Genomic DNA, 13,061 nt, shown 5'->3' with positions numbered 1-13,061 from the left:
CTAAAGTAGAGGTCCTCAAGACAGGGCCCATGGGCCAAAGTCAGCTCACCGCTTCTTTTTGTAGGTTTTTGGTTTTATTGGATCGAAGTCAGCTAATTTGTTTGTCTATTTTCTATTGCTGCTTTCATTCTAGAATGGCACTGAATGAATGGCCACAATATGTCCTATCTAACTCTTTACAGGAAATGTTTACCAGTGCTGTCTAAGGTATTGTCACTCACCTTAATGACAATAAGCCCAACTCCTTTGGGGTTTGACAATGCCCTCTGCACAGCCTGGAGGTTTCTGTATTGGTTCCTTCTCTTCTCAGACATCTCAGTCTATGCTCACAACAGTATTAGAAAGCCGACAGAATGCTCCAGGCCACAGTTCAGAAAAGAGAGTTAAGCATTGCCACCAGGGCTATGGGATTCTTCGCATTCGAGGTTCATGAAATAGGACAGGCAATGTTCAAGGTAACAACAGTTCTCATATAATGTTGACCTCTTAACAAAGAACATAGGCTGTTTAGGAAAAGAATGTGATACATATATCCCTGTAGATTTCTCTAGGATCCTTAATTCTAAAAAGATCTGGGAAGTGAAACCATAAAATTAAGTAAACAGGCAGGAGTAGCAATACTTATCTCAGATAAAGTAGACTTCAAACTTACATTGATCAAACGAAATAAAGAAGGACACTTCATACTAATAAAAGGGGAAATACACCAAAAGGAAATAACAATTATCAACCTATATGCACCCAATGTCAGTGCACCCAGTTTCATCAAACATACCCTGAAGGACCTAAAAGGACATATAGACTCCAACACAGTGGTAGTGGGAGACCTTAATACTCCCCTATCACCAACAGATAGGTCATCCAAACAAAAAAATCAATAAAGAAATCCTAGAACTAAATCACACCATAGATCAAATGGACCTAGCTGATGTCTACAGAATATTTCATCCAACTTCTGCACAATATACATTCTTCTTAGCAGCTCATGGAACTTTCTCCAAAATTGATCATATCTTAGGGCACAAAGCAATCCTCAGCAAATATAAGAAAACAGAAATAATCCCATGCATTATACCTGACCACAATGCATTAAAACTGGAAATCAACAACAAAAACAGCAGTAAAAACATGCAAACAGTTGGAAGCTGAACACCACATTGCTCAACAATCAACAGGTCATTGATGAAATAAAAGAGGAAATTAAAAGGTTCCTGGAAGTTAATGAAAATGAAAACACGACCTACCAGAACCTATGGGACACAGCAAAGATGGTCCTAAGAGGAAAATTTACAGCCATGAGTGCATATATTAAAAGGTCAGAAAGATCTCAAATCAATGACCCAATACTACAGCTCAAACTTCTAGAGAAACAAGAACAAGCAAACCCCAAAACAAGCAGAAATAGAGAAATAATTAAAATAAGGGCTGAAATCAATGAAATAAAAACCAAAAAAAGGCACACAAAGAATTAATGAAACAAAAAGCTGGCTCTTTGAAAAAATACATAAGATTGACAGATCCCTGGCAAACCTGACTAAATGAGGAAAGAAAAAACCCAAATCAGTAAAATCAGAAATGCAAAAGAAGACATAACAACAAACACCACGGAAATCCTGCAAATCATCAGAGATTACTTTGAGAACTACACTCTAATAAATTTGAAAATCTTGAAGAAGTGGACAGATTTCTAGATACTTATGACCATCCAAAACTGAACCAAGAGAATATTAATCACCTGAATAGATCTATAACACAAAATAAATGTTTTTTTCTTTTGCAGTACTGGGTTTTGAACTCAGGGCTTACACCTTGAGCCACTCCATCAGCCCTTTTTTGTGATGGGTTTTTTGGAGATAGGGTCTGGTGAACTATTTGCCTGGGCTGGTTTTGAACCACAGTCCTCCTGATCTCTGTCTCCTGAATAGCTAGGATTACAGGTGTGAGCCACTGGCACCTGGCCCAGAATTCACTTTTGATATCATTATTAGTATTCAAATATTATCGTGGAAATGATAACATTTTCTAATGAATAAATGAGCAGGTATGAGAAACCCTCACCTTACATAGAATTCAAGGAAATCATTACTAGAGATCAGATTGAAGCCCTAATCTTATTGTAAGACAGGAAATAGAAAATGTAGCATCTCTTTACTTGTTGGTTTATTGAAGATTAGTCTGTTGTCACTTGCTTTTTACCTTGTAAATATCTGAAAAAGTTTATCATGACAGAGGTACAGTGAAAAATGTGGCTAGAGCATATATAATTACCTCCAATAGGTATTTTCTAAACTGCAGTTTAAAGGTGTGTACAAATGACACAATTACTATTTACAATTTTATTTTCATATTGGATAATAAAAATTCCTTGGAAAACTTCTAGGCAAATAATGGAAAGTAAAACAAAATCTTTGAAAACAGTTTCCATTCTACATTATAATTCTCCTTTCATTCACAGCTCTCAAGTTCATAATCCTTACTTTTCCAATCTTTCCAAGCTCTATTCCGTGAGGTCTGAATAACACAAGTAATGAAAATTTAAATATTTTATTTGAGTTCTATGATACCAAGACCTTTATCTTTCAGTAAACATACCTTAATTTCTCACTAACACTTGTCTTACATCATTAACAGATGTTTTCATATTTTTAATTCTTATGAATATTTGAATCCAGTGAACAATAAAAGATTATGGAGCGTGGTAATGTATTTGTTGATGTTGCTGCTATCATTTGAATTTTCAGAAAGAAAGAGAAAAACTTATGCAATCTAAATGTCTGTCAATAAAGGACTTACTGAATAAAATATGGACCATCCACACAATGAATTACTATGCAGCTGTAAAAGGAATGAGCTCTGTCTCTACACAGTATCACACAGTGGTCTCCAGAGTACATTGTTAAACTTAAAAACAGAGCGGAGAAATGTATGTTTAGCACGCTGTAGTTCATCTAAGAAGGGATAGAAGTACTATGTGTCTTTGTTGATGATAATAAGAAATTAAATCATTAAGTGTTGAAAAATGAATGCTTATGAGGGAGACTAAAAGAGTTAAAGAGACAGGGAAAGAAGCCAAAGACCTCTTTAAATATAACTCAGTTTGTAGATTTGACTCTAGAACTACATAAATATTTTACATAATTATAAAGTAGAGCTACATTTTTTAAGTTTCTAAAAAAAAATGAAACAAATAAATATAAATGTGTATCCAGTCTGTGGCAAAACCACACAAAGAAGCTCTATTTCAAATCATCCTAAAACACAGTCATAGATTACCAGTAAGGTAGAGCCTAAGGATAAAAAAGTTATGCAAAATCAAAACAAAATGATCATACTCTTTCAATAATAATTTTTTGCTATACTCTTGTGATTATTATTCTGAAATTATTGTTTGTCTGTTGTGGGAAAAGGAAAAAGACAATTATATCGGCGTCACCAAGTGGGTGTGGTGCTTATAATCCCCACTACTCAGGAGGCTGAGGCAGCACGATCACGAGTCTAGGAGCTCAAGGTCAGCCTCGGCAATACAATAAGATCAAAAATGAAATGAAATATTTTTGTCCTGCTTTTAAGTTACATGAGTTCAGAATGAACTCATAATGTGGTTTATCTTTTAAAAAGTAAAAATCTGTGTTTCCAGCCCATCTTTTAGGAAGACTACTCAGTAGAAATGATCCCTCCAGTAGCAAGTTGTATGTTCCCAAATTACCACTAAATGGAAACAGGAGTTCTTACAAAATGACTAAGTTGAGATATAAGGCATGAAATATACAAGATAACCCTGAAACACCTTCTCAGAAACCAGGACCTATCAAGAATCAGATCATGGATTCAGGAGACAGTCTGAATAGGCACCCTCTAGCCAAGGATGAACCAACTTGAATACCAAAAAAAGCATAACTACAATGACATAAATTATGACTTCACAGCAACAACAAATGTCCTCCTAGGTCATCATGAAGAATGCAAGACAACTAATGTTATTTTGACACCTGATAAATGCAAATAAAGAATTAAGCAATTTTTCTGTCTTATACGAAGTGAACCTAATGATAATAGTATAGGTGATAAGAGAAAGTTTCTCTTTAGAAAGTGTTCCAACTGATAAAGAAAAATAACAGAAAATAGCATCATCATTTTGCAGCCTTTCATAGATAATAGGACTAGAGCTATACTCTCTAATATGGTAGCCACTAGCCACGTATCATTACTTAAATGTAAACTAATTAACTAATTAGAAAGAGAGAGAGAATTACTAGGAATTGAACCCTTAGTGGTATTCTACCACTAAGCTACATCCCCAAGCACCCCACCCCTCATTTTGAGACAGGATCTTGCTAAATTTGCTAGGCTGGCCTAGTAATTAAAGTTAAGAAGTTAGTTTTTCAGTCACACTGAGGTGCTTCGAGGGCCTAGCAGCCACCCAGGGTGAATAGCTACCACCTTAGGTACTACAGATGTAGAACATTTCCATCACCGTGAAGAGTTCTACGAGAGAGTCTACACAGTAGACTTCAACTCCTGCCAAATGGTGAATCGTGAAAATACACAACAGCTCCTTGCCAAGAAAAAGAAATCAAATCTGAATAAAATTAAGCTTCTGAATCTAACTACCAATTTACAAGAAATGTGGGGGCAGAGGAATGTGTTTCACAACATGATGACGATCTGTGAGCAAATTCCAGCTTGTGGAACACCAAACAGACACTTCACAAGACAGAAATGATGCAGTTTTGTAAACAAAAATACGGCAAGACAAAGATCAACAGAGGAGGATACTTGTGAGTTTTATAGATTTAAGAAACAAACTGAACCATTCAAGCCATTGCCCTTACTAAAAGCCTGTCTCATACAAACTATAAAGTTTTAAACAACTGTGGAAATTTGAGTACTGATATTAAGAAACTACTGCTAATTTGAGTTAAGCATGATAATGTTATGGTGATATTTTAATCATCATTAACATTTGGCACATTCTGAGATCTTTACAGATGAAATGACACGATGCCGGGACTGTTTCATGACAATATGGGTGTGGAACCTGGAAGAAAGAGTCAATGAATAACGTTAGCCATGTCATGCTCGTTGGAGCTCAATGATGGACACATAAAAGTTCATCATATCATTCTCCCTATTTTTGTGTGGGCTTGAAATTTTCTATATTAAAAATTTATTAAAACTTTTGTTGTATCACCCAATTATAATCCACTGTCACATAAATCAGTTAATGGCAGATGAACTAGTAACAGTATTTAACTATTCCTTACCTGTGATGAAACAATTTATAGCACAAATCTTGGTAAAGTTCACAACAAATATCCACTGGAGGAGACTTAAACTTCACATGATTTTTTCGAATAACTGACCAAAATGTTCATATTAATTACAACAGTCCTTAGTTAAAAGGGGGGAGTCATTTGATATGACTCTTAATATGACACCAGTAGGGGGAGATAGATGCTGGCTTTCCTCTGGGGACTTTTTTCAGGAAATTCATGATTGATATGACAGTCTGGATGATGGGGGGAGGGACACTATACTCTTGAATCTTCAGGAAGAAGCATGTCTCCACCCCAATTCTTTCACTTTTCATTTCTAAGAAAGGAATTCTTTGCTCTGAATCATCACAATCCACTTTCCAACCTAAAAATATGCTGGAATTAAAATAACACTGCCCAAATTGTTCTTCATCTCCTCCCTTATTGTATCTTCTCAACGAACTTTCTAGCCATTATTCAAGTATTTGAAAATAAGTAATCCCTCACTCTTCCAGGTATAATGTAATAGAACATTTGGGTCAAGCTAGTATTCTCTTAAATAATGACACTCATTTATACAACCATTTTTTGACTGTGTACTTTGTGCTGTGTACTATGGTCAGCTCTGGAGTTATTATGAAGAGTAAGAATTACTTCCTACCCTCAAGTAACTTACACAGCGTAAAGTAGGATAATGAAATGATTGAGGAGATATACAGGGTCATATGGGAGTCCGTGATAACCCAGCTTGGAGAAAGTCGAATATATGACTATGTCTTTAATTTATTCATTAATTTGTTCAGTTACTCAACATATAAGTATTTTAACAAACATACCCTAAGTATGTTTTGAACAAGATTGTAAACTCTTGATCCACATCACTGTGTTCTTCTTGCTCAGTATACCCCATCTTTGATAGAGTACCTACCTGTAACAGTGAACTGCTCTAAACATTTTTCTTTATTTTGTTAAAGTGGGTACTTTCAACCCAAATTTATCCTTTCATTAGAAAACTCCAACAATATCCAAATATGACTTCAGAGCATTTTGTTATGATTTGTGTGTGTGTGTGTGTGGTAGTAGGGACTGACCTCAGGACACTGCACTTGCTAGGCAAGCACTCTACTACTTGAGCCACGTCCCCAGTCCCCAGTCCTGTAATGATCTTTAAGAGTATTTTGTTAGACCCGTACATGAACCTAAACATATTATTTACACTATCTTTTTTTTTAATACTCAAACAATTTCTGATGTTCTTTAGCCAATTAATTTATAATAATCTTGTAAAGACCATGACTCCACAGAAAAGACTCCTCTGCTGTGTTTCTCCCACATCACTGAACCTAGGTCAATTTAGTGGTCCTCTCATAGTCAGAAAGGTAAAAGTTTTCCTTCCAGGAATTATACCTCTTGGGTTATGGCCACTCACTACTTGCCAGTCTTCACAAGTATTGTCTCCTCCTCCAGCCCAAGTACAGTCCAATGCATGCAGAAGCTAAACATGAATGTAACTTTGATTTTCTGAGGAAATGTGGGTACAGAATAGTCCCTAGTTGGCACCAGTCTCAGGAGTCTAAAAAGACCCACAAGGGTCCCCTTGTGTTACTTTTATTTTATATCCCAAAAGGCTCCTCTGTTCAGTCCTCTAACCTAGTCTCACCTCCCTTGTCCCCAGGTCTAGGCTGATGCTTCACTTTGAGATTCCAGGTGAGGGAGTGAAGAATCTTCACCTGTTTGCCCCTGGCCTTCCAATTCACTTCAGATCACAAGATCTCCTCAGTCGCCCATAACCACCACAGCCCACAGCAACCACAGCTCTCCTTCTGTGACATTTCTGATTCACCCTTAGTGTGCGTCTGAGCATAAGCTTCAGTTGTCCTTTTTCTCGGGTGCTTTCTCAATTCCTTTTCTCCAGGCAACTTGTACTGTTTTTTGTTTTTGTTTTTGTTTTAATCTTTTCTGGTCAGTAGTGGGGTTTAAACTAGGGCTTTGCATTTGCTAAGCAGGAGTTATACTATTTGACCATACCTCCAAGCCCTTTTAGCATTGTTTATTTTTTAGATAGGGTGTCACTAAGCCAGGATCATCCTGGACCACAATCCTCCTATCTGTGCTTCCCTGTGTAGCTGGGATGACAGGCACACACCACTGTGTGTCCAGTCATTGGTTGAGATGGGGTCTTTCAAACTTTTTGCCCAGGTTGACCTTGAATCATGATCCTCCTTCTGGGCCACCCACCTGGCCTTGTCCTGATTTCTGTTTCTATTCCACGCCTGCTCTTGAGATCCTTTAGCAGCTACGGTGGATAAACTCCATGAAGCTCTTTCAAGCTCATTTCCAGGAGCCCTAATTGTGAGCAGCTTAGGAGTAGCCCACATTTATTGGTTTATTCTTAGTTCCTTCTGACTGTTTCCCTTCTTTTCAATAGAGGTCTTGCTTTTAATTCCATGGTATATTCATTTGCCATCAATTCATACTCTCTCTCTCTCTCCCCCTTCTTCCTCCCTCCCTCCCTCTCTCCCTTACTCTTACTATTTCCCCTGCTTCTTCCCTCCCCTTCTCTTTCTCTGTCATTTTTTATTTTCTCTAAAATCTTCAAACGTCCTTTCAACTCCGCTGCCAAAATCTCTAACCTCTTGGATGAAAAATTGCCAGAGTCAAACCACCAGGAGAACTTTGAACCAACTCCCTCTCCTGAATTCAGATCAGGGATGTGATTGTATTCATTTGTTTTGGCCATCGTTAGAGTTCCATTTTATCACACTTAGTTAAAAAATCACAGGCTTCAGAGGGAAGTATATTCTGGTAGATTTTTTTATGCCTTTGCTACACTCATTTTCGTGGTCTGAGTACCTGATAAGAATATGGTGCAGTGATGGATAATCACTGGGAATGGACAATAAGAAACATACGGAAATAAAAACCACCCTAGAGTGAGTTACCCAAAGGATCCAAGTGAACCTCTAACTTCCTTTGCACATCGGAGCTACCTTTGGAGAGTAATGAGAATGATCTTCCTTTCCCTCTTCCCAGGCACTCTGACTCAGGAACTCCATGGGAGACTCAGAACCACTAACCTGAATGATTTGTCATGACCACTTCTCTCTCTTCTCTTCTCTTTCTCATGAGTGCTTCTTTTTCATGTACTCATGATCTTCTTTCTGTACTCAGGACGGCCTGTCAATTCATTCATCACCTATTAGTCTTCATAAAGTGTGAATGCTGAAACAGTATTGTAAAACATTTGGAGTAAAGTCTGCAGAGAGCCTGGATGCACAAGAAGTCACCAAAGACCTGACTTGCTCACCCAACACTGATTGAATATCCTCTTCTTGTCTACTGAATGTCAGATACTGCTAGTTCTACAGTCAAATTCACTAATCTTATATGCATTTTAGAAACCTGAGTTTATGAAAGAAAAAAGAAATAGGGGTAGTTTCTTTATATGCTTGTCAGTCTCAATCTCTCAGTATTTTACTCCTTATTTCCCTCTCCCTCTCCACCCTACCTCTTTCACACACACACACACACACACACACACACACACACACACACACACACACTTTTTTTTTTTTTCAAATCCATTTTCCTTCAATGTTATATATTGAGTAAGCAAGACAGGGAGTTCTTTCTCTACTGAGAAACAGCAAAGGGTCTCAAATTATTATTATGCTTCTGATATTTGTCATTTGTCCTTGTTCTAATCCTGATTTAGCTGTTGGGTTGCTGTAGGTCTGACATTGCTGACAATTTCCAGGTAACCAAGCTTCCCTATAGGTAGGTCTACTCGGTCCCAAAACATTTATAAGTGTAAGGTAGAGAGGCCTAGAGCAGTTAATATGGTTCAATTTCAGTTTCATCTAACAAGCTATATGCCCCAAGAGAAACTGAATTGAGACTCAACTTAGCCCTTTATAAAATGGGTATAAAAGAGTGATAAGGATTGCTGGGAGCCAGGGGCTCACACCTATAATCCTGACTACTCAGAAGGCAGAGATCAGGAGGATCAAGGTTCGAAGTCAGCCCAGGCAAATAGTTTGTGAGACCTTATCTCAAAAACACCCTTCACAAAAATAGGGCTGGTGGAGTGGCTCAAGGTGAAGGCCCTGAGTTCAAGTCCCAGTATCTCAAAAAAAAAAGAGTGATAAGGATTATAAATAATGTTACTAACGATAACAAGCACAGTTAGTATCTCACCCTACATATTATTATTATTTATTGTATCTCTTAAACATTAGCAAGTCCCTAGACTCATATAAACAGAACCACATGCCATTAAGTTTTAGATATAAGAGTTGTGTTAATATTTGAAGATGAGCAGTTCAAGTAAACCAATACACAATCATACCATCCATATCACTGGTCAGAGTTCTTGTCAAGCAAGAAAATATGTCATGAGGAAGACACAAGATCCCTTTAAGCACATTACATGATTACTCTTATGTTAGCCAGCTCTTGTGTCACCATGACCAAACACCTGACAGAAACAATTTAAGGGAGCAAGGATTTATTCTGTCTCGTGGTTTCAGAGGGTTCAGTATAAGGTTAGGAAGAATGTCGATGCAAGAGTGGGGAAGAGACCAGGGACCAGGTGTAGCCTTCAAAGGCCCCTGCACCCTACTTCCTCCAGTTAGACCCTAGACCCCAAAGTTTCCACCACCTCCCAGAGTAACTCTACCACCTGGAGGCCAAGCACTCGACACGAGCCTGTGGGAGAGGTGTCATATTCAAACCACAGCACTCTTTCATTTTTACCCCTGGGCTATTTGACAGATTGATTTGTTTTTCTATTATTCCTTGCAGCAGTTCTAGGAAAAGGAAGGACAGAAGGAGGTCTCTTCCTTTAAATACTAATACTTTACTTGCACCAAATTTTGAACAGAAGACAAGGAGAAATACCAGTTTATCTTCTCAAATTCCATTTTGTGCACTACAATTGGTTGAGTGGCCTCTTGCCACCGTCATCTACAAATCAGAGGTCCAGAGCTGGGAGAGAAAAAAGTATGCTGAACAGCAACTGACCTGTCTGGATATAAGAGAAGGAAATGTTCTAAACACCATTCATTCACTTTGTCATCCAAAGTAAATAATCCTGCAGAAACCAACAGGGAACATTTGAACCTATGTTCTTTTACTTCACAGCATGGTTTCAGGTATGGTCTTTGGTTTTCTTGTCTTAACAAGTCATTTTCTTACCATGTCATTCTGCATGTCAATGAAAGCACTCATTTGTTGTGGTTCCAACTTTAATGTCTGAAATAAAATTAATGTTACTATATTTTCTAGTTGTCAGAGTTTCTATTTCTTCATGGTTTCTTCTGGTTTCAAAATTCTAAAATTCTTTAAAGTCATAGACATGGCTCATGATAGGATTTCTTTGTATTACACAGCATATTGGACCTAATATGAGGCCCTTCACCCTATTCTGAGAGAAGCATTCTGAGGGAGAGCTTGTGTCTTTGAAAATGGATCCCTTTATAGTAATGTTCAGAGTGATAATGGCCAAATTGGCAACACCCATGCAAAGAGCACCTATGGGTCAGGCAAAGCATTTCACATAAAGTAATTTAATTCAATCCTCCAAATGGGTTTTCTTCTCCATCTTATAAGAATGACTCCAAGCTGCTATAAGATAGAAGTTGGTAAAATCTAGAACCAGTAAAATCTACAGCTCTCCTGACTCTGAAATATATGTACTCTATGCAGTACTTTACCAAAATAAAAACAAATAAATTATACCTTGTGATAATCCACTCTCCATCACTATAACAAATGCCTGATATAGTCAACTCATTATAGAGAGAGTCCATGATAGGCTGGCCATGTTGTTTGGGATCTTATAGCAGTTCTGCACATCATGGCAGGAGCACATAGTAGAGCAAAACTGCTCACCTCATGGCCAGAGACCCACAATCCCCATCAATGCCATGATCCCAAATAACCTAAGACCTCCCACTAACCCCCACCTCTCAACAGTGCCACCAGAGACCAAGCCTTTAACCATGAGTCTTTGCAGGACATTTAACCAAACCTTAGTATACCACCTGGAGGTTTCAGAACCCAAGCAGCTGAGAAATGGGAAGCCTACCCACAGTAAAACAGGAGCAAAGCCAAGGGGTTGAGCACTAGTGGCCCCACTATCCAAGCCATGTTTAGATTGACCTTCATAAGATTTTGATTTTAACTCTGGTCAATTGCCAACATTTATAAAGCGAGAAGAATGCTCACAAAAAGCAGAAATGGGAGCTTCTATTGACAAACAAGAATATCTGGCAATATTGGGTTCCACATTCCCACATGGTAGCAATAAGCAAAGCTGAGCAGCAGATGTCCAGGCATACAGGGTACTCCTCCCATACCACAACATGCTCATCAGACTTAGCCTGTGTCCTCCAGTCTCAGGCTTTTCAGTGCATGCCCCTCTTTTCTCCATGGCAGCCAATCTAGAAAAATCAGGATGAAATGTTCTCAACTTCATAGATACAAGTGTGTATCAAAAACTATAAGAAAACATGTACTTGTACCTTTTCCTCAATGGTTTCTTCTTGGGGATGACCCAGAGATTCTGAGGGTTTGGAGAACAGCCTAGGGCCTTCAATTAAAATAGCTTTGTCTTTGGTTACTACCGGAATAAACCTGTAAGCAGACAGCTGTTTCATGCCAGCTGAAATTCTAGTCTTGGGTGGGATGGCAGAAGTTTATGACTTCAGATGAGAAACAGCCAGGAAAAGATTATATTCTATGCCAAGTTTCTTTCTTTATTGCCATGGAAGCAAGAAGAGAAATGTAGAAAGGGCAGAGCTTTGCTAGACCAAGGTTTCACTCAGACTTTCTGCAAGGCATCAGGAGCTGTTCAAGATTTTGCAAATGCATTTACAGGAAAATCATGGCTACAGAAAAACCCCTAAAATTAAAACAGAGCTGGAAAAGAACAAAGATCATGCATTTGTCCTGAAACTTAGAAGTGGAACCCCTGGGATTTGGTATTCTATAACAACACTGGAAATATTATTAACGTTAATAAATAAACATCTGGATTGACTTGCAGTCTAAATTTAAGTGTCCTAAACATTTTGGCTCATTTATAACTATACTAGATTTTCCTAAATTCTCAAATGTTTCTTCTGTCCTTAGCTTCTACTTCATCTTTTTCTCGCTCTTTTAACTTGTCTTGTTTTCCATGAAAATGGATCTTGTTGCACAAATGTTTAAAAACCAAATGTCCACAAAACTAGATGGACTTCATCTTGATTTCATCCCTCTGTCTGTACAAAGTGAGTATGTTACATACTTACATCCTTTTTATAATCATACCATTTCCTTATCTTTCCTTCATTTGATATTTTGGGCTTATAATTCCAAGACTGCTAAAATTTACCAACACAATTTTAGTAGAGCCAAAATTAAAAGTTTAGTCCCTTGTGAAGCTTCCTGTTAACTATTTTTAATATAAAATTAGCCAGTTTGGGATGGTATTAGAGAGAAAACATAAAATATGGTGCATAACAAGTTTAAACCATCATGGCCAAGTTCTACTTGGATTCTCAAGTGTACTCCAAAAGACACACAAATATGAAAGTAAAGGTCATCAAAACACATCTCCACCAAGAAAAGTGCAATAAAACCAAAGTTAAATGAGCCAGCTACAGAGAATTCTAGCCATAGACACAATGCTTATACTTAATCTGTTTCTCACCACCTTCATTGGGGAATGTTAGTGTCAGGTCCTTGAATTGCTGTTGCTGCCTTGAGCCTTTTCTAGCTGTGAGCCAAGGGGTTGCTAGGCAGAGTCCCAGTGCATGGAGC

At 37.9% G+C, this 13,061-nt stretch overlaps 1 long non-coding RNA gene across 1 annotated transcript in view; it reads right to left on the bottom strand.

Moving 5' to 3' along the window:
* LOC141410898 (uncharacterized) overlaps positions 1-8,747 on the bottom strand; it is a 116,535-nt gene extending 107,788 nt beyond the window's left edge. Inside the window, exon 1 of the long non-coding RNA XR_012435704.1 lies at positions 8,333-8,747. This is a non-coding gene — a long non-coding RNA (uncharacterized lncRNA). The remainder of the gene's footprint in view (positions 1-8,332) is intronic.
* Positions 8,748-13,061: the final 4,314 nt, after the last annotated feature.

This window comes from Castor canadensis, chromosome 9 (genome assembly GCF_047511655.1).
Source record: "Castor canadensis chromosome 9, mCasCan1.hap1v2, whole genome shotgun sequence".
NCBI classification, from domain to species: domain Eukaryota; kingdom Metazoa; phylum Chordata; class Mammalia; order Rodentia; family Castoridae; genus Castor; species Castor canadensis.
The sequence above is the reverse complement of the archived record's forward strand: the minus strand, read 5'-3'. Positions and strand labels throughout refer to the sequence as shown.